The sequence below is a fragment of the Acanthopagrus latus genome, chromosome 18, assembly GCF_904848185.1.
Source record: "Acanthopagrus latus isolate v.2019 chromosome 18, fAcaLat1.1, whole genome shotgun sequence".
NCBI lineage: Eukaryota > Metazoa > Chordata > Actinopteri > Spariformes > Sparidae > Acanthopagrus > Acanthopagrus latus.
The window spans coordinates 6326039-6350078 of NC_051056.1; the positions used below are offsets into that span (position 1 = coordinate 6326039).

General features: G+C 40.5%; 1 long non-coding RNA gene across 1 annotated transcript; it reads right to left on the bottom strand.

Moving 5' to 3' along the window:
• Nucleotides 1–10409: 10409 nt before the first annotated feature.
• On the bottom strand, nucleotides 10410–12973 carry LOC119008012. The gene is made up of 3 exons (XR_005071307.1): nucleotides 12859–12973; nucleotides 11064–11217; nucleotides 10410–10580 (listed from the first exon to the last, which is right to left on the bottom strand). It is a non-coding gene; the product is annotated as an uncharacterized LOC119008012 (long non-coding RNA).
• Between the last annotated feature and the right edge of the window lie 11067 nt (nucleotides 12974–24040).

The window sequence follows — 24040 nt, forward strand, 5'->3', positions numbered from 1 at the left end:
ATAAAAGGAACATTAAATTAACCATCATCAGTCTGACTCTGACATTTTTTTTTACTGATTTACCTCTTATGTTTACTATAAATGTCAAAATGTAATTCGTGTTAATGTTCCAAAACATTCTCACTATCAACTCATAAAATACAGCAGCTTGGACAGAGGCCTTAAAGCAGCTGTAAGAGTTAAATAGCTCTATATTCCAACAGTAATCATTGTTGTAGTGTTATGAGATCTTGTTTATTTTTATTTTTACAACTTTACATTTTTAGTATTTGATTAAGGATCTTTACCCTAAAAACTGCTGTTATAATACAAATAATCAGGCATAAAATTAGAAAAGAGTGCTATTATTAACTGAATTTGATAACATAGTTTAAGTGAAATATACATACATATACATATTTAATTTATGCTTCAGAAAATAACACAATACACCACTCAGAAATGTGTTTTTGACACTGGCAAAGATATCCCTGTCATGATTAGTCTCTGACTGCAGTACACTCAGTGCTGTCTTACTGATCCCAGTCAAGTTGAAAACAGTTTACAGGTCCACTGACTGGACTCACACACCTGTATAATGTTCACACTGACATTACTTGTGGACTCAGTGCTGTCTCTCAGTCTTACCTCCAAGTAAAGTTGTCGCCAATCAAGCGTGTGTCGGTTTACTTGCAAGCTGTTACTGTGACTCTCTGAAGACATTCTAAGGTCAGTGGATAATCAATAGACAAATAATAACTGTTGACATATAAAAAGTTCTGTATGATTAAACAATTATTATGTATTCTATTCTATTATTATTATAATTTGCTTCCTGTTATTAATTTATTTGCTTATTATATTTATTTGTCTCAAAATATAAAAAAAGAGACAATTAACTTGGGTAGTGTTGCCCTGATAGGAAATTAAGGAATGAGTAGTTAATCATTTATAATGGCTAATGATATACATTTTAAATTTAGGAAAAATGGTTCAAAGTTGGATGAATCTACTGTAAATACAGAGATTGGTTATAATGTAAATGGTTAAAAAAACACAGTTTACTGACCTGCAGTAACCAGGTAACCAATTTACAGTACACAGAAACTAGTTGAAAGTTTCCTGGAAATGTGTTAAAAAATGACCTATTGATTAACTGCATGTTGGAAAACAGCAGAATATTGTTATTGATTTATATTGGCAGAATATACAACATAACTTTTTAAGCAATTTGGGGGCAAATTTCAAACTCACTATAAAGCACTGACTGTAAAGTACAATATATTATAAAAATCAACATATATGCAAGAACCAACAAGGCAAGCAGTATCAAACAAATAGCACACAAATATTGAAAGTTCATTATCAGTTGCCACTGACTGAACAAGCCTGTATTATCAGTAACATTCAGAGCTCGACCTGCAAGCCTTTTTTGTTTGTTTGTTTGGCGATGTTTTTGCATTTCCAGGTCACTGCATCCAAATAATGCAAATTAAAAAGAAAAAAAAATACACATGCCACATATTTGTAGGTCTATGCTACTATTATCAATAAATAATATAAAACATATAGGACTTTATTAGTTGCTCATTTGCACACTTTTCAATCACTTAGTATTTTGGATGGATTAAGTGTCACTCCCCACTTACTTCATTTTTGTTTCTTTTTTATGAACCTATATCCATATGTATATATGTATATTCCATTGAGAGATCATTGTGTATAAAAGAAACAGTCTGACATTGGGTAAGTTGCTCATCCGCTATGATGACATATGTACTTAAGTAATATCTGATCTGTAAGATCAGTGCTGATGATGCATTTGATGTAAGAAAGTATCTGTGTTGCTTAAAGATCAATACTAACTTAAGTTAGGCTGATAAAATATAGATTATTTGATACATTCTGTCCAATCAACAATAGTGTTTTCTCGTCTGTAAGGACCATAACAGCCTTTTTAGACTTAATGACACATCATTGGTCATCTGATATAAAATACAGATATAATTTAATATACATCTGGTTGAAGCCTTATAGCCTTGAGCTAGAATGCTTTCTATCACATCTCCAACTAGATTTTGTGGGTTTAAAAACAGAGGAGCCTCCACAGGTCAAAGTCATGTTATAATTCCTTTTAAAAGCTTTCAGAAGTTAACAGCTTTTCCAGTTATTAACCTGCATCACTCCAAATAACCCCAGCTCAGCAGTCAAAGTCTTAACCAGGTCTTCAGTGATAGCATCACAGTGTCGGACTGGAAAAGAAGCGCTCCCATTAGATGTCCAGCTAGATAAATAGACTATAATGGGTTGCTGGGGGTGCGTTTGGTCGTTTGGCCTGATGCTCCCATCAGATCTGATCTCAGGGTCGCCGCCATGAATCAGGCAGCTGCGCGACGTCATTGGTCATCCTGACAACTGAACAAAGCCCAGCAAGTGGGGAGGGACAGACGCCGCTAATGGAGCCAGATTAGGATGGGTGTGCTTTGTAACTTGTGCTGGCACTGCCGGAGTTGCTCAGTTTGGGGTCAGTGACTTCTTTATGAGATACCTGAGCAAGGCACTGTGGGCCAGCGGTGCTCTGGCACTATGCGTGTCGTATTTTTTAACTGCACTGCATATGCTGTGTTCTTATGATTGTTTTCAGATTTTGTGAAAGTCTGTGTGTGTTGTGTGTGTAGGAGTGTGTTAACGTGCTGCCTGCTGATGTGGTAGTGGCGGCGCTGATAAGAGGCAGATAAAGCTTTAAGGACTAATGGTTTCCCCTAATGAGAAAACTGTCTTTGATTATGACAAATAGGTGGAGAGCAGCAGGCTAAGCAGCGACACACAGCAGCTATTGTTAGGCAGCCGAGTCTCAGCATCTCATTACACTTACTCCTGATAGACCTCCTCCTCCTGACGGACCGGCCTCCTCCTCTCCTCCTGGAAAACCGGCCACCTCCTGATAGGTCCTTCGATGGCCTCAACCCATGAAGACCTGCTTCTCAGGTTAAATCTGAGCCTCCTCCCCAGATTTGTCAGTCCAGTCTCACAGAGTCTAAAACTTAACGTGTATTAAGAAGATTAACCTTATCACCCAGTGAAACATTTTCAATTTCCTTTGGACACACAGAGGCATGTGTGCCACAGCAGTTCAGCAACACAGCTGTCACACGCTGCTCAGGCAGGCAATGTGGTCTGGCAGTTCGATAAATGTCACCAAATCCAGGTTCAACCACATTTTTCTCATAGAATTATTCACTAGGATCCCTCCTTTAGGTTCCATTTAGCGTCAGTTGCTAATTTTTCCACACAGCTGTAATTTTTCTTTGCTTTTTTAAATCCTTAAACAACATTTAGATAATATTTTTCAGGCTAAGACCGTCCACAGATCCCTTCTGAGCAAAAGCCAAAGTAAACTTGAGCAGGAAGAGAATGAAACGAGTATGAAATGGAAGCATTATGTTCAGACAGTGGAAAAGTATCTCAAGATCTGAAGTCTAAATATTCAGCTGTTTATATTGTACACTCAACCAATCCTCATAACTCCAAGTTTCAGGATTTCCATTTTCCTTCCTGGATTGAATGCCAGCCTCTAGACTTTTAAAAAATAAAAATCTTTATAGGCCACAAAATTGTGTTTTCTTTTTCATGAATGCTGTTCTGCTACTACTGCTACATTCTATACCAGTTTATGTTATGACTGAATATTTAATAAAATAAAATGTCTATGATAAACTGTAACATCAACATGCTTATTTATAATTAACATTGTTTTTCTGTCAATTACAGAGAAAAAAATGTAATCTTAACAGTTTAAATTACCCTTATGTGTCTGTTATAGAAATTTCATCACACAACCTCATCATGTAAGTATGCTTGTTTTTGGTTTGGCCCCTCACCACTGTAATAATTGGAGCACTTATCTCAGCACTTGCAGTGCATTAATATAGTTTACTCGCACCAGTTGGAGTATATTAATATTCCTTAACGTCTGCTCCACCCTTAACATCCCACCACCACCTTTTAACCTTCCCTCCCTCCATCATCCCTGCTTGCACCCTTCCTTCTCCCACTCTGCCTGATCCTTTCTTTCACCCTCTCCTTCTCCCTCGATCCATATCATCTCCCTCCTTCCTCCCCCTCCTTCTCCAAACTCATTTCAGCATGAGATTATAAATGGAGCCTTGGGAAAATGTGATAAATCAATTAATCATTTGTAGCTGTGTAGCTTAATGAGTGAACTGAGGTGTCATAATTAGTTCTCACAGTATCAATCATTAAAGTGCAAGTTTGCTGATAAACAGGCAACTGATGAGAGCAGAGACATGGCTGAGAGTCTCCTGCCGTTCATGCTGGGGAATCACATGATGAGAGCGCTAAACGTGCATTAATGTGCTGTGGTTAACAGTGTTTAATTTTTGCTACACGTCAGTTACATGGGAATGCTTGTTTTTTTGTCTGACAGAGTCAAGAATCAGATACTTAAACACAGCATACCACACAATACTTGTTTTGTTATGTTCTAATGAAGGAATAGACAAATACTTAGATGTGTTACTTGAATTTACATGTTTCATAGGTCCACAAGTTGCATATATTTTAAATTCTTTTATTTATATATATATATTTTAAAGACTTGAATTTTTTTTTTCTTTCACTGAATATTGCCCTCAACATGACTGAAATATATTACTATTTTCCTATAAACTGTTAATTTCTTTCATACATTTCCAGGAGAATTCCAACTGGTGTATTAACCGCTGTTGATCATTGCCAGCTGAATGTCCAACTTGTTTCTGTCTTCCTCAATTAATTAATGAATTATTAACTGTGTATTGTAAAAAGGCAAAATATCATTAATAATATTAAGGCAAATTTTACATGTCTAAAACTGTAAAAAGCATTTGTTTCCTGGCATTTGTTTCCTCAGTGCTGGAAAAAGTATTTGGATCATTTATTTGACTAGTAGTCAATAAGTAGTTATACAACAATTTTGTCCTGTTATCAAAAGTTTTGTAGAGTTAAAATGTGTCAGTTTCATTAGCAATATGTAATTAAATCTACACACAGAGATTTTTCTATGTCACTTGCCAGGTTACAGCAGCCTAATCAGTCAGTACAGTAATGTATGTGTTTCCAATACAAACATTTTAAAAATGTGTTAAAATTCTATAAAGCAGAAACATCGGATCACACTTTTAAATAGCTAGCAACTTCTAAAATGAAATGTGTATCATGACCTTTAAGTCCAGACTGAAGGCCTCAGGTGGTGTTGATCTAAATTAGTCTGTTACAACAGTGAGATGTCAGAACACGGTTTGCATGTAAAGTAGATAAATGTTGTAGCCTCCTTCATCTGTGTTTAAAGAAAGTGCCAAGGCAGAGGTTAAATAAATGAACTGCTTAGTACAGGTCTTACTCTGAACAGTTAAGCTACCTCATGCATATATAACACTTACATTTAGAGGGGGTGTGACTGTGTGTATATCACAGAGAAGAAGGGTCAGGGAGGAGGTCACAGCCTCATAACTGTTTGTGTGCATGCGTGCGTGTGTGTGTGTGTGTGTGTGAGGCGTGCTAAAGGTCCTTCCAGCCTGGGAATTGCCCCAGTGAGCAGCCTAACTTATGGAAATCACAACCTCAACGCTAGAAGCCATTATCAGACTCATTTGCATAAAGACTCCTCAAATAGGTTCCTGAAGGCAGGGACACGCCCCCACCCCCAACTCCAAACATGTGTGTAAGTGTGTGTACGTGTCCAATATTCCCACTCTATATATGTACAAGGTGTGTCTTGAGCAGGATTAATACAGGCAGACAGGGCCAAACACACACACACACACACACACACACACACACACACACACACACACACACACGCACACACACATATTTACACACACTGGACAGTAACAAGCCATTAACGAAGCCTTAATTGATGAGCTCATTAAGATCTGTTATTAGAGAAATTGATTTCAAATAGCCACTTTAATCTGCTGGCCCGGGTGAAACAGGCCACAATGCAAATTGAAGCAGCTAAAGTACATAATGGAGCAAGTAATTCATAGATTTCACTTTCACTAATTAATAATTAGAGATTGGAGGGGGTGGTAGTGTGTGTTTGTGTGTGTATATGTGTCTGTGCTGGCTGACAGTGTAGGTCTATTGTGTATCTCTTGTTATTAATTCATGAGCTTTATTCCCAGGCAACCTATTAGTCATTAACAATCACTCTCTCTCACTCTGTGTGTGTGTGTGTGTGTGTGTGTGTGTGTTTGAGAGTGAGAGTGTGTGTCCGGGCGTGTGTGTGTGTGTGTGTGAAAGGATTTACTGTGTTTGGTAGGGTCTGTTTATTATCAAGACTGCATTTGGTTCATCATTAGTAGGCTAAAGACTAACCAAGGCTTTCAGTGACCTAATCATTTTAAAATGAAAAGACTCTCTGAAAACAGGCAGACTGCTGTTCTGTGTCAAGCTTCAAGGTGCACTTTTTCTGGGGAAGAAATTTTAATTAGAGGAGAAAACTGCCACTTACTAAGTAGCCACCTCTCTCTCTTTCTCTCTCTCTCTGTTTTATTTTGTAGTTTACTCCTTATGTGTCATGTTTAGCTTTTCACTTCCTTCCGTAACCTTTTTTTCCCTTTCTCCTGTTCACCTGTGTTTTATTTGCATATTTATTTGTCATTTTACATTTAAAGGGATATTCTGATGTAAGTTTAATCCATGGTCTAACGCACCGTGACACCGAGTAAGACCCCCCTTGTGAGATCAAGTTTTCCGGCCACTAGCTTATGTAGTTTCAACAACCTCAGAAATGACCGCATGGTAACAATACACTCCAGTCTATGACTCCAACCAAGAAACCGCCATCAAAAAGTCAGTCACAAATAATGCTCAGAACAGCACCAAACTTCAGCGACAGTACAAACAAGGTCCCAGCACATAGTTCGAGGCATCAAACATCTCCTTGCTTCCCTGTGAGTTGATTACCGAGTGCAGTAGAGTTCCGCAGCTCAAGGATGAAAATATATGATTATTACTCCATGGAAATGCAATCAAAGTTCATATGTGTCTTGCCTGCCAGTTTATTATCAGTTATTATTGAGAGTGGACAGGGAAAAGAACGGGATTGAGCATTTCTAATCAACTAGTTATGGCTTCCCCACAGCGAGCAAGCTGCTACAGGAGAGTGGTGAGCTGTGTTCTCTTTTCAGGAGAAATCTGGCAAAGCTAGCAGATGTCTGATACCTCGAACTATGTGCTGGGACCCTATTTGTACTGTTGCTGAAGTTTGGTGCTGTTCTGAGCATTATTTTTGGCTATGAGTGGCTTTTTGATGGTGTTTTCTTGGTGGAGGCATAGACTGCAGGGTATTGTTATCGTGCGGTCTTTTTTGAGGTTGCTAAAACTACATAAGCCAGCGGTCATAAAACTTGATCTCTTGAGGGGGGGTCTTAATCGGTGTCACGGTGCGTTAGACCATGGATTAAATTTACATCAGAATATCCCTTTAAGCTTGTGTCTCCCTCTTACTCCACTACTTTTTCACCACATCAGCCAGTGTTCCTGGGGTACATCATGTTCCTGCCTGTATTTCCTACTGCTTCTTTGTTTGTATTATATTTAGTTTTTTGTATTTTTGCAGGTCTTGTATGAAGTTGTATAATTTGTGCTGCCTGCTTCGTGTGTGTTTTTTTCCACCTGCCTTTTCGCTTCTCGCATTTTGACGTCTGGATTTTGTATTGTTTAAATTTAGACTAGGTTTTTCAGATTTATGTTAAAAGAGCTTGCTTTTTGTTCTGTTACTTGTTGGGTCCCTTTAGGTGTAACTGTGACAGTATGAACTGACCAAAACTATGGACCCAGCAGAGATTTTAAGGATGGACAAACTATTATATTTTGGAGGTCAAAGGTTAAGGTCACGGTGACCTCAAATTTTGTGAGAACAATATTTTCAAAAATGCATTTAAGGACTTTTGTCAAATTTAGCATTAACCTACACTTAGACTCAAGGGTAAACTGATTCGATTTTGGAGGTCAAAGGTCAGTGCAACCTTACATATTGTGAGGTAACAGTGACCTTGTGCCATACTGAGCTTTACCTTCTTTAAAGCAGAGGCATATCATTTCCAGGCAGTAGTTCTAGTTTTTTGTTTGTTTTGTTTTTAGTGATGTTGTGGATGTTTTGTGTTTTTTATTTAAATGAAACATGTAAGTAGCCTAGTAATAGAATAATGAATGAGAGTGACATGATGTTGCTACAGCAGCCCCTTTTGTTGGCCATGACAAGTACAGTATGATTGAGATGTTAACTATACTACAGACAGAGCACAACCTCCTCAGCTACTATATGAGATAGCACTCAGCATCAGCTCTGTTTCAGACCCTGATGCTGTGGACCACTTTTTAGGATTATGACACTTTTATGGAAGTTTCCTTCCAATATGAGTATGTATAAACTAATCTGGATTAACCAAACAATGAAGTGGTGTGTCATTTTTTTACCAATATGTGTGGCTATGGAATGATAGTGATCATTGTTCAACAATGTGTTTATGTGAATCAGCCTTTGTGAGAGTTTTATTGAGTGTTATCTTTTCCATGTGCTATATTCAACCAGTGATGACATCTTTGTCACAGAGAGTTATGTTACATTATTTTCCACTGATGTGGTACCAAAGAATTTCTACTGACCAACATGTCTGATTGATAAGTTGATCAATTAGTTTGCAGAAAAGTGTCTCTTTAAATTGACTAAGCTGAGATTTTAGTGTGGCGGGTTTCACACCCTCACATAGACCTGGAGCCTAAGGTATCATGAACCAGACTGTATGGTTTGTGTGCTTCAGCCAAGGAGCACCATTTAATCTCATCTTTTTTTATCAGTCAGAAACGGCAAACACACACGCACGCAAACACACACGCACGCAAACACACACACACACACGCACACGCGCACACACGCACACAGTGTATAATTCCAGTATTAGTGGTGGTATTAGCCAGAGTGGGGCAGGTACTTAACACTGAAAGGACTGAAATCACTTCCCAAAGGAGCTTTTATACAATATGTGTGTGTATGAGCACACATACGTGTGTGTGTGCTGAGTGGTAGATAGCAGCCATTGTCAACGGCCTAGTTTTCTTGATTTCTGTCTGTGGCTTAAGCCGTAGGAAGTGCGTTAACGGCTGTGCGGAGGTGGCGGTGGCGACTCTGGCCCCCCTGTGTTGATTTAATGTGGAGAATTGTCTGCTGTTGTATTGAATCAGACTGGGGCCCATATTGTTCAGCTGCAGGGGATTACACGGTTAGCAGCTAGTGATCTGACTTCAGTTATAACACCACTCGCAGAAAGAAGCAGCTCTTATCAGCCACTGGAAGCCCAGTCTCTGCCACATTCACAACCCTCCAATACACTTTAATTGAATTTCTTTTTAGAGACAGAGAGGCTCAGACGGCTCATGGCATTCAATTTACCACCTCCCCTGTCAACGTTTAGATCCCTCACCCCTTCTTTCTCCAGAAAAAGGAGGCGCCTTCACGCTACAAAAGGAAACTTGCAAATACCATATTTATCTCTGTTCCCTCTCTCTCCCACTCTCTTCCACCGCTCTCCTATCCATGTCAGTTATTATATCATTTCAATGAATACTCGCCAGGAAATGGGCTTATCGCAGTGGCAAAATATCTATTTCTTTCAGGCGTTGATTTAGTGTGTTTAAAGCCCACGGCGAGGAGAGACAGACTGTCAACTCGGCGCAGCAGTAAAGCAACGATCCTATCTATTGGGAGCTGAAATACTGATGAATGGAGAGACAGGAGGGAGAGAGAGGAGGCAACAGGCAAAAGGGATGGGAGAAGATGAAGGTGGAAAGACGGTAGAAAAAGAATGAGTAGAGTAGATGGAGAAAAGATGAATACAAGCAGCTTTAAAAGAAGAGAGAGAGGAGAAGGATGAAAGAAATTGTGAGGGATGAGGAGGTAAGATGAAGTGAAGAGGAGGAACTAAAGGGGCAGAGAAGAAGAGCATCCATAAGCCAGGAGTTAGGAGTCATTTGCAGATCAACTTTTACTTTGTTTAGTGTCTCTTTGTTCATCTGAAGACCAGTACAATTACAAAAATGTTCACTTCACTAATACACCAAAGTTGGAATTCCCCTTCTTCAGGCTGCAGTTACTTATTGTCTGGATGACTCCCCAGGACTGTCCAAGTGGCTCCAAAAGTAAGTCAATCCCCATTGGAGCCCCTGTTAAAATGATCAACTATACAGCACAAATTAACATGTGGACACCCTAATACAAAAAACTATTTTGGTATGTAGCTAATTTGTAGCTGAATTTCCACTCATGACAACTGCAGAGGGAGTTAATATTTCAAAACTTTTTCAAAACTTTTTCAAACTTTACTATGGCTTAAATGTATGCATAATTAAGAATGTGGCCACTTAGTAACAGCTAGCTGCGAGCTGTCTCCTCAGCTAATTCCAGTGTTAGTGGTGTTGCTGCCTTTTAGGGAACTGTTAATGCAAATACCTGAAGAATAATATGTCTTGCTGTGTGGTTAACTGGACTGATGGATCAGATAGCTGCTGGAGCTGGTGAGCTCTGGAGGAGACACCTTGAATTGAGGAGAGCACAGAGTTGGCCTTTTAAACTTTGTGAGTAGTTACTGAGGAATGAATCAGAAATTACATGATAGTAGTTGTAAATGAGTCCTGAATAACTGTGATTGCAACATAGTAGATACATAGTAGATAATTATGACTTACTTCAGAACAAACAGTGTGATAATATATTAACAAATCATAAGGTAATGATTAGTTCATAAATATCTGTGAATCAACATACTGACTACCTTTTTCACAAGTTGTTCTTGATTAAGTATCAGTCGCTGAGGGGCATGAACTAGTGACAACTTAATAATTCCCAATTAACTAAGAATCATCATTTACTCTTTTTTTGTACCTTCAAGTAAAGGTGTTATGTTCAAGTTTCTGGTGGACCCAGAGGCATAGACACAAAGACAGGCTTGGAGTAAAAAGGTATGTCATAAAAAACATGGAATAATCCACATGAGTTCAAAAAGCACAAGGTACCATACTTGAGTAGAGCTGGAGAGTCACCGGTTAGACAGAACAATCTGGCACCGAAAATAGGTGAGGACCAGGGTTATGTAAAGGCAGTTGATGAGTTGATGGTACACAGGTGAATCTGTCCGCTGCAGTGATGACACCACGCCCACAAGCACACATATACTAGGAAGCATCAGATGAGGGCAAAATGAGAGGGGAAATAGGGAGGGAAACACAGCTGGGAAAGAAAACAGGAAAAAAACAAAACTGTCCTGGTACACACAGTGACAAAAGCTACACAAATTACAGGCATATATAGTATTTAATTTGCTTTGGAAATGAAATTCTAACTGCTGACTTCACATAATTAACTAAATCGGCTGTTATAGCTCTGTAATGAGGCTCTAGAGGTCAAAATGCAAACTTACCCATTCCATTTTAAAATAGAGCCATGTTGCTTGCCTGAAGAAGGCAGCATATATACATTTTGTTTTGTTTTATATTCATGTAAGTGCCCTGCTGCAAGTCAGTTGGACCGTCCACCTGATCCTCCGCCTGTGCTCTCTGGACATGCTTTGTCCCTATCCACAGAACAAATTTTTTCTCTTTTTGTATCAAAATATAGTTTATAATGAAATAGGCTGTTATTATAAATAAATTGTTGTTGTTTGTTGTTTTACGTATATACACCAACACAGAAATAGGAAACAACATATCGATTTAGCTACATCAACATTATAATTTACCCAGCATCGCTGCCTCTTAAAAAAACACTAGCTGCTGCAGCTGCAAGGCTACATCACTATGACCATGCCATCTGCCAGAACGCTGTTTCTCGAGCAGGGCCACTGCGCAAATTATTATTATTATACTTTTGATACCAAAACCTGGTGTCATTCTCTGCCATAAATTCTACATTTCTGGATTATCACCAAACTTAAATGTTGTTATATAGTTGAGGGTGACCAGATTTCTTAAATAAGAACCAGGGATATTTTCCAGTTCCACTGTAAATACATCATTAAAATATTCAGTGTTATTATTTATGATATGAAAAATGGGAACAATCTGGTTTCAAATATTTTTACCATGTTAACTGATGTAATATGGTGTGGGTTCTACTAGAAGTAGACTACTTAAAGTATCAAGAGTAAAAGTATTGACATTGCAGTTAACTGCTGCTGCTAATTCAGTGGGGCATGTCCAGGCTTCAGGACAATTGGATTATTTCAGACGAGCAGCATAGAGGCATTTAATAATTCTATTATGTATTTTCTTTATGTTTTAATCCTGGTCACCATTTGATGCAACTGTTTTGGAGATAATTTTAAACCCTTTTTCTGTGAAACTCTAACAGTGTTTTGTGAACTAAAAAGCTTTCATCTGCATGACTGCTGGTAGATAAATGGACGAATTTTCATTTTTGGGTCAGCTATCCCTTTAAGAACTTTTAGTTAGAAATCAGTAAGAATATTTAGGAAAATATGGATATTTTATGTTTTTCGTCTTGTCTTGTGAGGTAGACTCATGTTCTTTCAAAAAGAAACTTAAAGGAATTACATGATCTAATCTGAAACATATTCTTTGCTGTCTGTGAAATATATATTTTGGTAATATTATTGTGAAATAATGCACAACTGGCAACATTTGGAAAACAATCTGGACTATTAAGAACATTTTGACAATACTGTATACATCAGTTAGACCATTTTGAAAATATGCATCATTAGCAAGGGCTCCTAATTTTCCTCTTCAAAAAGTCCTGTGATACAGACTTCTGTATATCTTTTTTTACAGGTCATGTGAGGTAGACTGGAGTTTTACCTTTCAAAAGAGTCAAGTGAGGTGGGCTGGTGTTTTAACACTAAGTTCCAGTGGGGTAGGTGCATGCTTCACTTCAGGAAGAGTCTGGGTGAGGACACTCCAGATTCAAATCTTGTGGGTCAGGGATAAATAATCACCATTCTGTTAGTCGCTCTTCCTCTCTGCAGCTTTATTCCAGTCTTGCCACTGTTAAACAAAAACAAATAATGACTAACTCTGGGAATCAGGAATCTATGATGTACAATCCCAATTAAACAACCAATACTTGAAAAGTTAATATAAGGAATTTACTTGAGACTTAATGTGGCAATGTCAGTCGGTCAAAATAACACATGAACAGCGAGAGAAATGAGAGAGAGTCCAATTCAAAGTCAAGGAGCTTCTTCAGTAACGTGGAGACGTGTCTCGACTTGGAGTGTCACAATCTCAACTGTGAGGCGGATATCGATTGAAATGATGTCACGATACTGACCTTCCAAATCAAAGGTGGAATCGAGGAGTGTGCCAAGATGAAAAAAAACACACACACAGCATGTCGTAGTGCAGCGAGTTAGTTAGTTGAACTGAATATGAGTAAGCTGTTATAGTCCTGCTAAGTGATGTTGTGGCCATGATCTGAAAATGGGACTGAACTGACAGCCACTAGTTTATGGATACTTGAAATATGTTTTTTGAAATATGTAAGAATAAATCCTTGAGAGAGAGAAATTAATAACAACTCAACGTGTGTGCTTCCTCTATTCTTCATCACAGCACCACACAGGTGGATGGAATATCAGTTGCCCTCTGACCCTGAATTGTAGGGAGGCAACAAATGCAGGGACTCATCTGGGTTAGTGCTTCCCGCTGGACTGGTACTTATCATCCAAGAACTGAGGGATCCCGATTTCCTGTTTCCTGAGCCAATGATCTATGCAACAGTCGCTCAGGTATCCAGAGATGGCTGCTCTACATGACTTGGAAATCCAGCAACAGTGCTTGTACCTCAGTGTTACTAATTATTTCATCCTGGAGCTGATAGCAAGGACAGTGAGCCAATACACAGAACAAAATAGGTTAGGTCAGACCCACAAACAGAAAACAGTCAGTGTCAGTAGAACGACAGATAGAATGCTGTCCAAATGCAAAGTGAAGTTCAAGCTAATCGCATATAAGAGCTGACTGCACAAGTGTCATCTCTGACCAAGAGTTTGTAGAAAACTCTCATCCCTGTAATAAATGCAGCAACAGAATATACCCATACCCCCCTACCTCCTCTAAAACAGTCATCAAAGCCTGATGTAAAAGGGAAGTACCACCAGTGTGTATCACAAGGAAATGACAATTGCACACACTGTTTCTGATGTGGAAAAGAGGGACACAGAGCCATTGGTTAACATCTAGAAACTGGAGGAGGTCACTGGGGAGGGACCGCCAGGGACCAGGCAGAATATCGAGTCCCTCATCACTGAAAAGTTGAATCCCAAAGAGGAGGTCAATTCATTTTTTCAAATTTATTTTCACTATTTTATTTTTAAATGCAGTCCTTATTTTCCTTAAAGAGAGACAACAATACATATCACAGTATTATTTATCTGTATAATCAAATGTTAGGTGACAATAAATATTGTCGAAATGTTTTTTAATTGTTCTTGCTTTATTTGAGTTGACAGTCAGTGTTTGATTACATGCAGATGTTGATACAACTTCTAGGCTTCTTCACTATATATATATATATATATATATATATATATATATATATATATATATATATATATATATATATATATATATATATATATATATATATATATATATATATATCACTAAATCTAAGTAAGTAAGTAAGTAAAACTAAGTAAGACATTATGATGTTCCGGACCTTTGCTTGAGGAAATTTTCCCTTACTGGACCTATTTGGATTTTAGTTGAATACCCCTGCTCTTGGTCAATCATCATACAGCCATCAGAGTGCAGATGAGAATTCCCTCTTACTCACCCAAACCTTTTGGAACAACTCAGAGCTCTGTACAATTACCCTACCCCATCTATCCCCAATTATGTTTACATAATTGGTACACTCCAAATAGAAAGAAAGGAATTTTACCTCTGAATGAACTCCAGAGTACAGGCTGCCTCCTCTTGATACTGAAAGTTGAATATATAGTAGATCGCAAACACAGCAGCAAGTCCCATTGAAAATGTTTTTGTAATGCCCTCAGAGGTTACATGGCTCTCAAGGTTGATCATCCAGCCTTCAATAATGACTTGCCCTGTTGCACCTGAAACCTCAAATGGAAGCAACATTGGAATGCATCTCACCTTGTGTAACATTTGCAAACTCAAGAGACAAATGGGCAGTCTGATATATACTCTGTGAAATAAATTCATACGAATTGGTATCAGGAGAGGACTTAAGGGTAGAGTGAGAGTTGTCTTAATGTCAGCTGCAGTGGCATATACCTGTAGGAAAACAGAGAGTGACATACAAATTATGCATAACATAATAAGGTTTTGAAGAAGAAAAGTTAACAAGGTCAATAATCACTAAACATAAAGTGAGAGTCACCTAGAGGTAAAAGAAGTAGGCTTCTGAAGAACTCTCAGTCAACCCTCTAAATAGATATGGCATTCAAATTTTACCTAAAGCAAGTTTAGTTCAGCTCTGTCTAGGTCATCTTCTGAGGCCCTCCACTCTAGCTCCAGCCCCCACAGCTGCTGTTTCTCCAGGCCTCTCCTCGCTCACACACAGCTGCTGCCCTCGGAACACTATTCTGGGGCTCCGGGCTCATCGACACATCATCGACCCCAGGACAGACACCAACATGTTGGACAGTTCTCTCACCAAAATCAGCACTGGCAGGGAACCTTTGGCTAAACCCAATTCTGCCACTACTCTCCATAAATACTATGCTATTTAGATAGATACTTTGGCTAACAGATTCCGAGGCTTGCCACAGTTTTGTGTTTTATCTCAAAAACATTGTTTGGAATAATCATATCTTCAACTTTCAACCTCTATCTACTTCACTGTTCTTCAAATGTAATCTTCCTCCCCTCCTTCCTCTCCGTGCTAGCTGACTTGAAAAATGATTTGTGGTGTTGTTGTGGATGTATTTATGGTGAGATGAAATACTTTTCATAAAATTGTGTCTCCATAAAGTAGTAGTAACTAGTAGAAGAATGAATGAGAGCGATATGGCTCTGCTTTCAGGTCTTTTTTGCCACACAAATCAATATTTCACTTTGCAGTCCATTTTTTAAGGGACAGTTAAAAATGAGGGCATTTCCAGGGACAGCTCCAACTGGGAACAGGACACCAAAAGCTGGACTGTACCTGGAAAACTACCTGTCATAGTTCTGGGTTACCGGTTGTAGCAAAGTGGACTTCAGTTAATGACCCATCAAAGACACATGAATGACAGCCCTGTAAACTTGGAATGCTTTTCTGCGGGTGAGATATGCTGCCTTCTTTCCCTTGATTAAGCTAGCACGTTAAAAAGTTGTCTGTTCGGTCTTAAATTGCATGGATATGTACATGTATATGTTCCTGAGTTTTTCCTTTTTTTGGCCTGCAAAAACAAGGGTTGCTTTGGTTAAATCTGTCAACTATTTAACCAAATTTGCACATTTGATTACTACTTGCGGCGGGCTGGGAGTAAGCCTTAATGTTGCCCTCTGTTACTCTTTCATAGTTTTATTGTGGTGGGTTTTTTTTGTAAGGAGTACATGGAAAAAGAAGCCTTTCATTTTTCTTTTGACGAAATGGGGACATTTAGGCTACATGTAAAGAGAGGGTGAGACCTGTAGTTAACTTTAGGCATCATTGGCTGTACGCTTTATTCACTGATTATTCCTGCTTTTCCTATAACTAGCCTACTGGCTTCAAAAACCTACATGTGTTTTACCACTGTGAGGGCACACATTCTATTGATGCGCACATATTAATAGCAGTAGCGTGTTTCGTTATATGTTGGCTATATTTTGATACAAAAAGTAAGGAGTAACTCATCAGTAATTGATTAGGAACTAATAAATCTGTATTGGATAACTACTCAGTATGATGTTTCACTTTACCTGAAGCGACACAAAGAGTAAATAATGATTCAATAATTAGGAATTAATGAGTTGTCACTAATTCATACTACCCAGTGGCTGGTTGATAGATAATCAAGACAAACTCATCAGGGTAGTGGTCAGTATGTTGAGTCACGGATAAGTATGAACTAATATATGTCTGTTCTCTTGTAACTCATCATTATGTACTACATTTATTCCTTACTCACTCCTCAACTGCTCACATTTTTGTGTACCTTATAGTATAGAGTTACCTTAAATCTTCAGTCTCGTTTTTCAAGTTGTCTGAAGTGAAAAGTAATGGAGGGGCCAAAATCCACGGTAATATAATGTAACACTCTCTTATTTAACTGCTGAATAGAGGGAGATGTACTTTATGAATATATTGAGAAGAGATGGTAAAAAGAAAAGACACTGCCAGATAACACAAAGATTATCTGGTGAGTGCAAACTTTGTGAACACTAGACACACACATAACATTGGTTTGTCTGCTCTGTCTCCTTTATAGTAAGATAATAAATATAAACCCCCTGCACAATGCCGCATAATGATTGACCATTGTTAGAACACAAGATTACATATGATCTTATAACTGTTCCTTTTGAAGTATTCAGGTCTATTATTATTATATGATAACTTTTTTTTAAAAAAAAGTACAGTCAGAGCCCAAAAGCAATACTTTCATGTTTTATTGGGCAACTATCTAATGGTCAGCCTAGAACCAGCAGGCGAGCAGCAGATAGAAATGCACAATTCAGTCTCAAATGTTCTGTGTGTGTGTGTGTGTGCGCGCGCTTGTGCATTTGTGTGGTTAGTGACATCCCTGGCAAGAGGCCCTGAAACCTAACAGGGTTTAACAATGTCACGGTGCCGGCCTTCTGCTGCATAGCAGATTCTCTAACACACACACACACACACACACAAACAGTTACCATTGTGTGTGGAGAGGGTTATAGAGTAGAGCAACTCTTTTTTCTTAGTGGCCGAGTGACCCTGAGACACACACTCACACAGATGCACAAACACACAAATACGCAACGCATATACACACACGTATGCAGCCATCTCATCTGTGCAGTGTAATTCCATTTGTCTGGTCCAGCAAGCAGTTGGCTAACTCCATGAATTATTACAATCCCGTAAGGCATCTGGGGTGCTGCAGCACTGGGAGGCCTGTCTGTCTGTGTGTGTGTGTGGAACGACACACACACACGTACACACACACACACGCACACACGCACGCACGCACGCACGCACGCACACACACACACACACACATACACACTCTCTCTCTCTGTCTTTCTTTCTCTCTCTCTCTCTCTCTCTCTCTCTCTCTCTCTCTCTCTCTCCCCTTCTCCCTTATCAGAGTGTGTGTATCTTCTATCTTCAAATAATGTTTTGTCTCTTTCCTTTGTGCTATCATGCTGCTACAAATGGAAAAACGGCATCTCATTCCTCTCTCTGGGGTTTTTTAGCAGCTCATTTTTTCAGCTGGGGTTTTGTGTGTGTGTGGTAGTTGTGGGTGGCAAAGTAACAGTGGCAGACAGATGGCCATTTCTCTCTCTCTCTGACCATGTTGAACACTGCCTAGAAAGATCATCGGAGCAAAAAATGGATTTCATTTCAGCCTGTATTACAGGATTTAAAGTACAGCAGGTCCTCTGTAATCTGAGAGCCCTTTGTATTATTCTGTACTGATTGAAGTCGAGGTTTTTGAAGTGGAGGCAGAGGTTTTTTTAGCCAAGTGAAATGGAGCTAGTGCAGCAATACAGATGGAGCTTTTCTAAGTGTGAAGCTGCTTCAGTGATAAAAAGCTGAGTTTTCAAATAAAGTGAAGAGATTGCGAAGAGTTGTTTGACAGAGTCCAGACCAGAGATATAGTGGTGTCTTCAGTCCATTGGGCCAACATTCAGTTACTACCCTTCAGAATTGATTGATCAAATGAAGCATTTACAGTGTGTGGGTGTGTGTAAGTCGATGCAGTCAGCATGGAATCCATACTCCATGGTGACAAACTCCACTGTTTTCATTTGATGTGATTTATTGAAGTTAATTTTGCTTTTATCTTGAAAAGACTAGCATCATGTTACAGCAAAACATGTTTGCAGGCATACTGTCGCAGTGCAAGGTTTTACTCTTGTACTAGTACTGCTCAACATTAGAAGCACTAATAAGAAATCTACTGATTATTCCTTTGCTAGGAGGTTATGTTTTCAACATAACTCAGTCCGCTTGTTTGCTTGATTTAAACTACTACTACTTACTATAAACTACAGATTTCCATGAAATGTCAATGGATGTTGAGTTGCAGCCCAGGATAGACCCCATTTTTGTGTGAGTCTGGGTAAAGGGAGGGATCCAGGATTTTTTTCTCACTCTCTTTAACATTGTGTGCTATACTATGGGCAATATTGAAACATTTTTAAGCCAGCAGTGCACTATTAGCATCAACTCATCAAGAAAACTTTTCTTATATTCCCGGCATTATTCAAAGTTTCTACTGCCAGCGATGCTCATTTAGCATAATCCCTTCAAGAATCCTTAAAATTTTCGAAATCAAAACAAAAGCTCACCCTTTTGTAGGTGACATGCTCATTAGTCTATCAAACCCAACAGAATCAGATGCACAAACACACAAATACGCAACGCATATACACACACGTATGCAGCCATCTCATCTGTGCAATGTAATTCCATTTGTCTGGAAGTCTATCAAACCCAACAGAATCACTACCAGTGTTGATGTCCGTATTAGATGAATATGGATCATAATCACGATATAAATTAAATAAGATGAAAACTCAGGTCTTTATTATTCACTATGATCCCCCTTAATATCTCGGCTCTAGATACCACCTGAATTGGGATAATTAGTCGGCAAAATACCTGGTAATCCTTCTACCTCTAGACATATCTACACTGGAAGAAATAACTATGATGAACCTTATTCCCTACCTAATAATTAGTTCTTGTATAGATTCAGTAAAAATGAATATTTTACCTAGATTTGTATATTTATTCCACTCAATATCAATTGAGAAAACAGAGCAGTACATCTTGGAGTGGGATAAAATCCTCTCCAGATTTATATGGGTGGGGGAAAAGCCGAGAATAAAATACAAAACTCTACAATTACCAAAGGAAAAAGGTGGATTGTATCATGGCTGGGAAAACGACAACGACTCAAATGCACGACTCGACACAACTCAGTAAACAGGTATGGTACATGGCAGCGGAGGCAAACAATGCAGGCAGGGATCAGGTAGACAGAGGTGAGGAGGTCGGTACACAGGCAGTCGATCGGTGGAGTCAAACAATACAGGCAGGGATCAGGCAGAGGCGATGTCAATGGAAACACAGGCTGTAGTCAAAACCAGAAAACATAGTAAACACTCAGAACAAAAAGGCTGGGACATTTCTGCATGGGGACAAGAAGACGAACTGGCAACAGACAGGGCAAACACATGGACTATACACACACACACACACACACACACACACACACACATACACACACACAAGCAACAAGTGAAGGTGATCAGGGTGGAGACAGACAGTCAGGAAGAAGGATGAAACCATACAAGCAGAGAGGAGTGGTAAGTACACAAGACAAGAACAGGGACAAAACTATAACATGGACCCAGACATAACAGTACCCTCTCTTCTAGGGATGGCCCCTGATGTTCCTGGCTGGTGGTGGAAATCCTGGATGAAGGTAGGGTCCGTAATGTTACTGGATGGGATCCAGCTCCTTTCTTCAGGACTGTATCCCTCCCAATCCACCAAGTACTGGTGACTACGGCCCCGCCATCAAACTGCCAGAAGGTGCTTCACAGAGAAAACCGGACCACCATCGATGAACCGGGGGGGTGGTGGGGGTCTGGAGGCTGGGACCAGAGGGCTCTCTCTCACTGGCTTGACCCTGGCTACACGGAAGCTTGAGCCGCACAACTGCCGGATTAACCACCTTAGCGGTAGGAAAAGGACCCACAAAGCGCAGAGCCAACTTGCTAGATTCGACCCTCAAGGGGAGATCCTTAGAGGACAGCCACACCATCTGCCCCGACCTGTAGGAAGGAGACGGGATTATCCGGCGATCCGCTGCTCTCTTGGTCCTGGCAGACTTAGACCAGCACTTGATGGCCCCCAGTCCACAACGAATGAGGACCTGGACTGACGGGATGCTGACCTCTCCCTTCAGGACTGGAAACAACGGCAGTTGAAAACTGTAGGCACACTGGAAGGGGGAGAGGCTTGAGGAAGAGCAGGGCAGGGTACTGTGGGCATATTCAACCCAGATGAGATGTCTGCTCCATGTGGCTGGATTCTGTGACACCAGGCAACGTAGTCCTATCACCAACCCCTGATTCAAACGCTCAGTCTGGCTGTTGGACTGTGGATGGTAGCCGGATGTGAGGCTGACCATAGCATCCAGTAGGGAGCAGAGGGCCTTCCAGAAGTGAGAGGCAACCTGCAGCCCCCAGTCTGACACCACGTCCTTCGGGAACCCATGTAGACAGAAAACATGACATTACCTTTGCCGTTTTCTTGGCGGAGGGCAGCTTAGGAAGGGGTACAAAGTGCATCATTTTAGAAAACCTGTCCACAACAGTAAGGATGGTTGTGTTACTTTCTGAGGGAGGCAATCCTGTGACAAAGTCCAGAGAGATGTCAGACCAGGGGCGATGAGGCACTGGAAGACGACGTAAGAGCCCTGTCGGAGGGTGTTGAGAGACCTTGTTCCTGGTGCACACCTGACAGGTGGCCATATATTCGCCTACCTCTTTCTCCATCGCGGGCCACCAGAAACATTGCTTGATGACGAAGCAGGTTCTCTTGAACAAACAACTGGTTCTGAGAGCAACCATCAGGTATTACAGAATTAGTAGTGGCTTGTCTGACCCTCTCCTCAATTCCCCAGGTGACTGCCCAAAAATGCAGGAAGGTGGCACGATACAGCTGGGAGATTTTGGACTAGAGTCAGGGTCAAACAGGCAGGACAGAGCATCAAGTTTAACATTCTTGGAACTGGGCCAGTAAGAGAGAGAAAAGTCAAAACGATTAAAGAAAAGACCCCACGAGGCTTGCCTGGAGTTCAGTTGCTTAGCGGATTGAATGCACCTTAAAATTAACCTTAATCTTAGCCACCTTAACTGCCAACAACTCCCGATTGCCTACATCATAATTTTGCTCAGCAGATGAGAGTTTCCGGGACAGGAAGGTGCAGAGGTGTATCTTGTTATCAGCCTGTGACCGGTGAGAGAAGACCGCCCCAGTGCCCAGGTCAGAAGCATCCACCTCCACCACGAATTGACGACTGATGTCAGGTAACATGGGGATGGGTGCCAAGGTGAAGCTCCCCCTCAACTTTCGGGAAGACAAGGTCCGCCTGTGAGTTCCAGTGAAACTTGACCTGGGGAGAGGTTAATGTATGCATAGGGGCAGCAATCGTACTGAAATTGGGAATGAATCGTCTGTAGAAATTAGTGAACCCCAGGAAACCTTGGACTAGTTTGCGGCTAGTAGGAGTGGGCCAATCCACTCCCGGCTGACCTTGGTGGGGTCCGTCTGGATGCTGTTCCCTGAAACAACAAACCCCACAACAAACCCCAAAAACTACACAGTAGAAACATGTTCATCAGCAGATAAGCTCAGAATATCGTCCAAGTACAGAAATACGAACTGATCCAGCATATCACAGAGGACATCATTCACTAATGCCTGGAACACAGCTGAGGCATTAGTCACTCCAAAAGGCATCACCAAGTACTTGTAATGGCCACCAGGAGTGTTGAAAGCAGTCTTTCATTCATCCCCCTCCCTTATTCTTACCAAATGATACGTGGTACGAAGATCCAACTTAGCAAAAAATGCAGAAGAAATGAGAGGAAGGGGATACCTGTTCTGAATGGTGATGTCATTCAGGCCTCGATAGTCGATGCAGAGACAGAGAGTCTTATCCTTCTTATCAACGAAGAAAAACCTTGCCCCAACAGTAGAGGAAGACAACTAGATGATCCCAGCATTCAGAGAGGAATGAATGTACTGCTGTATTGCTTCCTTCTCCAGAGCAGACAGTGAGTAGAGCCAGCATCCGCTGGGAGGAGATGAACCAGGGAGCAGGTCGATACAGCAGTCATATGGCCAGCGGGGAGGCAATGACATAGCTCAGGCTTTGTTGAGCACCTCCTTTAAATCCATGTAACAGGCAGGAACAGCACAGAGATCCAGGAAGTCTGTGTTTAAAGAAGCCAGATGATGAGTGGAAAGTAGAGGCACAGAACTGGTCTCTGAAGGGAAGCAGATCAGCAAACAATTCTTGCTCCAGCCCAAAATCTCCCTGGACGCCCAGTTGATGTGAGGGTTATGCTTGGCGAGCCAGGGAAGGCCCAACAGGAGAGGATGAGAGGGAGGGCCGAACAGGTCAAAACTTCCAGATTCAATGTGATCTTTTGCCATGATGAGCTGGATAGGTTTTGTGCGGTTGGTTACCTTACATAATAATCATCCATCTAGAGAGCTGGCCTCCAGAGGCTTCGGCAGAAGTAACAGGTTCAAACTGAGTCTTTTAGCCAGTCGCCAGTCCATAAAGAATTCATCAGCTCCGGAGTCCACTAATACTGGGTGATTGAATCAGCTTAGCCTGAACCAGACAGTGAGTAGAAACAGTACAGGACTGGGTACAGCTCACCAGCACCATCTTTGTCACGGCTGAGGCTGGCCTTTTACTGGGCACAAAGCGTTGAAGTGTCCCATGAATGAGAAGTAGATACAGTGGCCCTCTTTCATCCGGTGGTGTCTCTCCTCAGGGCACTGATGATCCGACTCCCTTGAAAAAATGAGGAAGAGATCATCACAAAGAAGAGGCTGCAGTCGACTGCCCCCTCTGGCTGGAGGTAAAAACAGCTTTAGACCTTTCTCTCTCTCTCTCGAAGAGTCGTTTATCTATTTTAACAAACAGTGAGATTAACAAGTCTAGGTCCTCAGGGAGTTCTAGAGGAGCTAACTGGTCTTTAAGGTGATCTGGCAAACTATGTAGATAAGCATCACACAAGGAAAAGGAGTTCCAGCCACTGTCCACCACCAGAGTGCAGAATTCAATGGCGTAATCTGCGAAACCTTCGT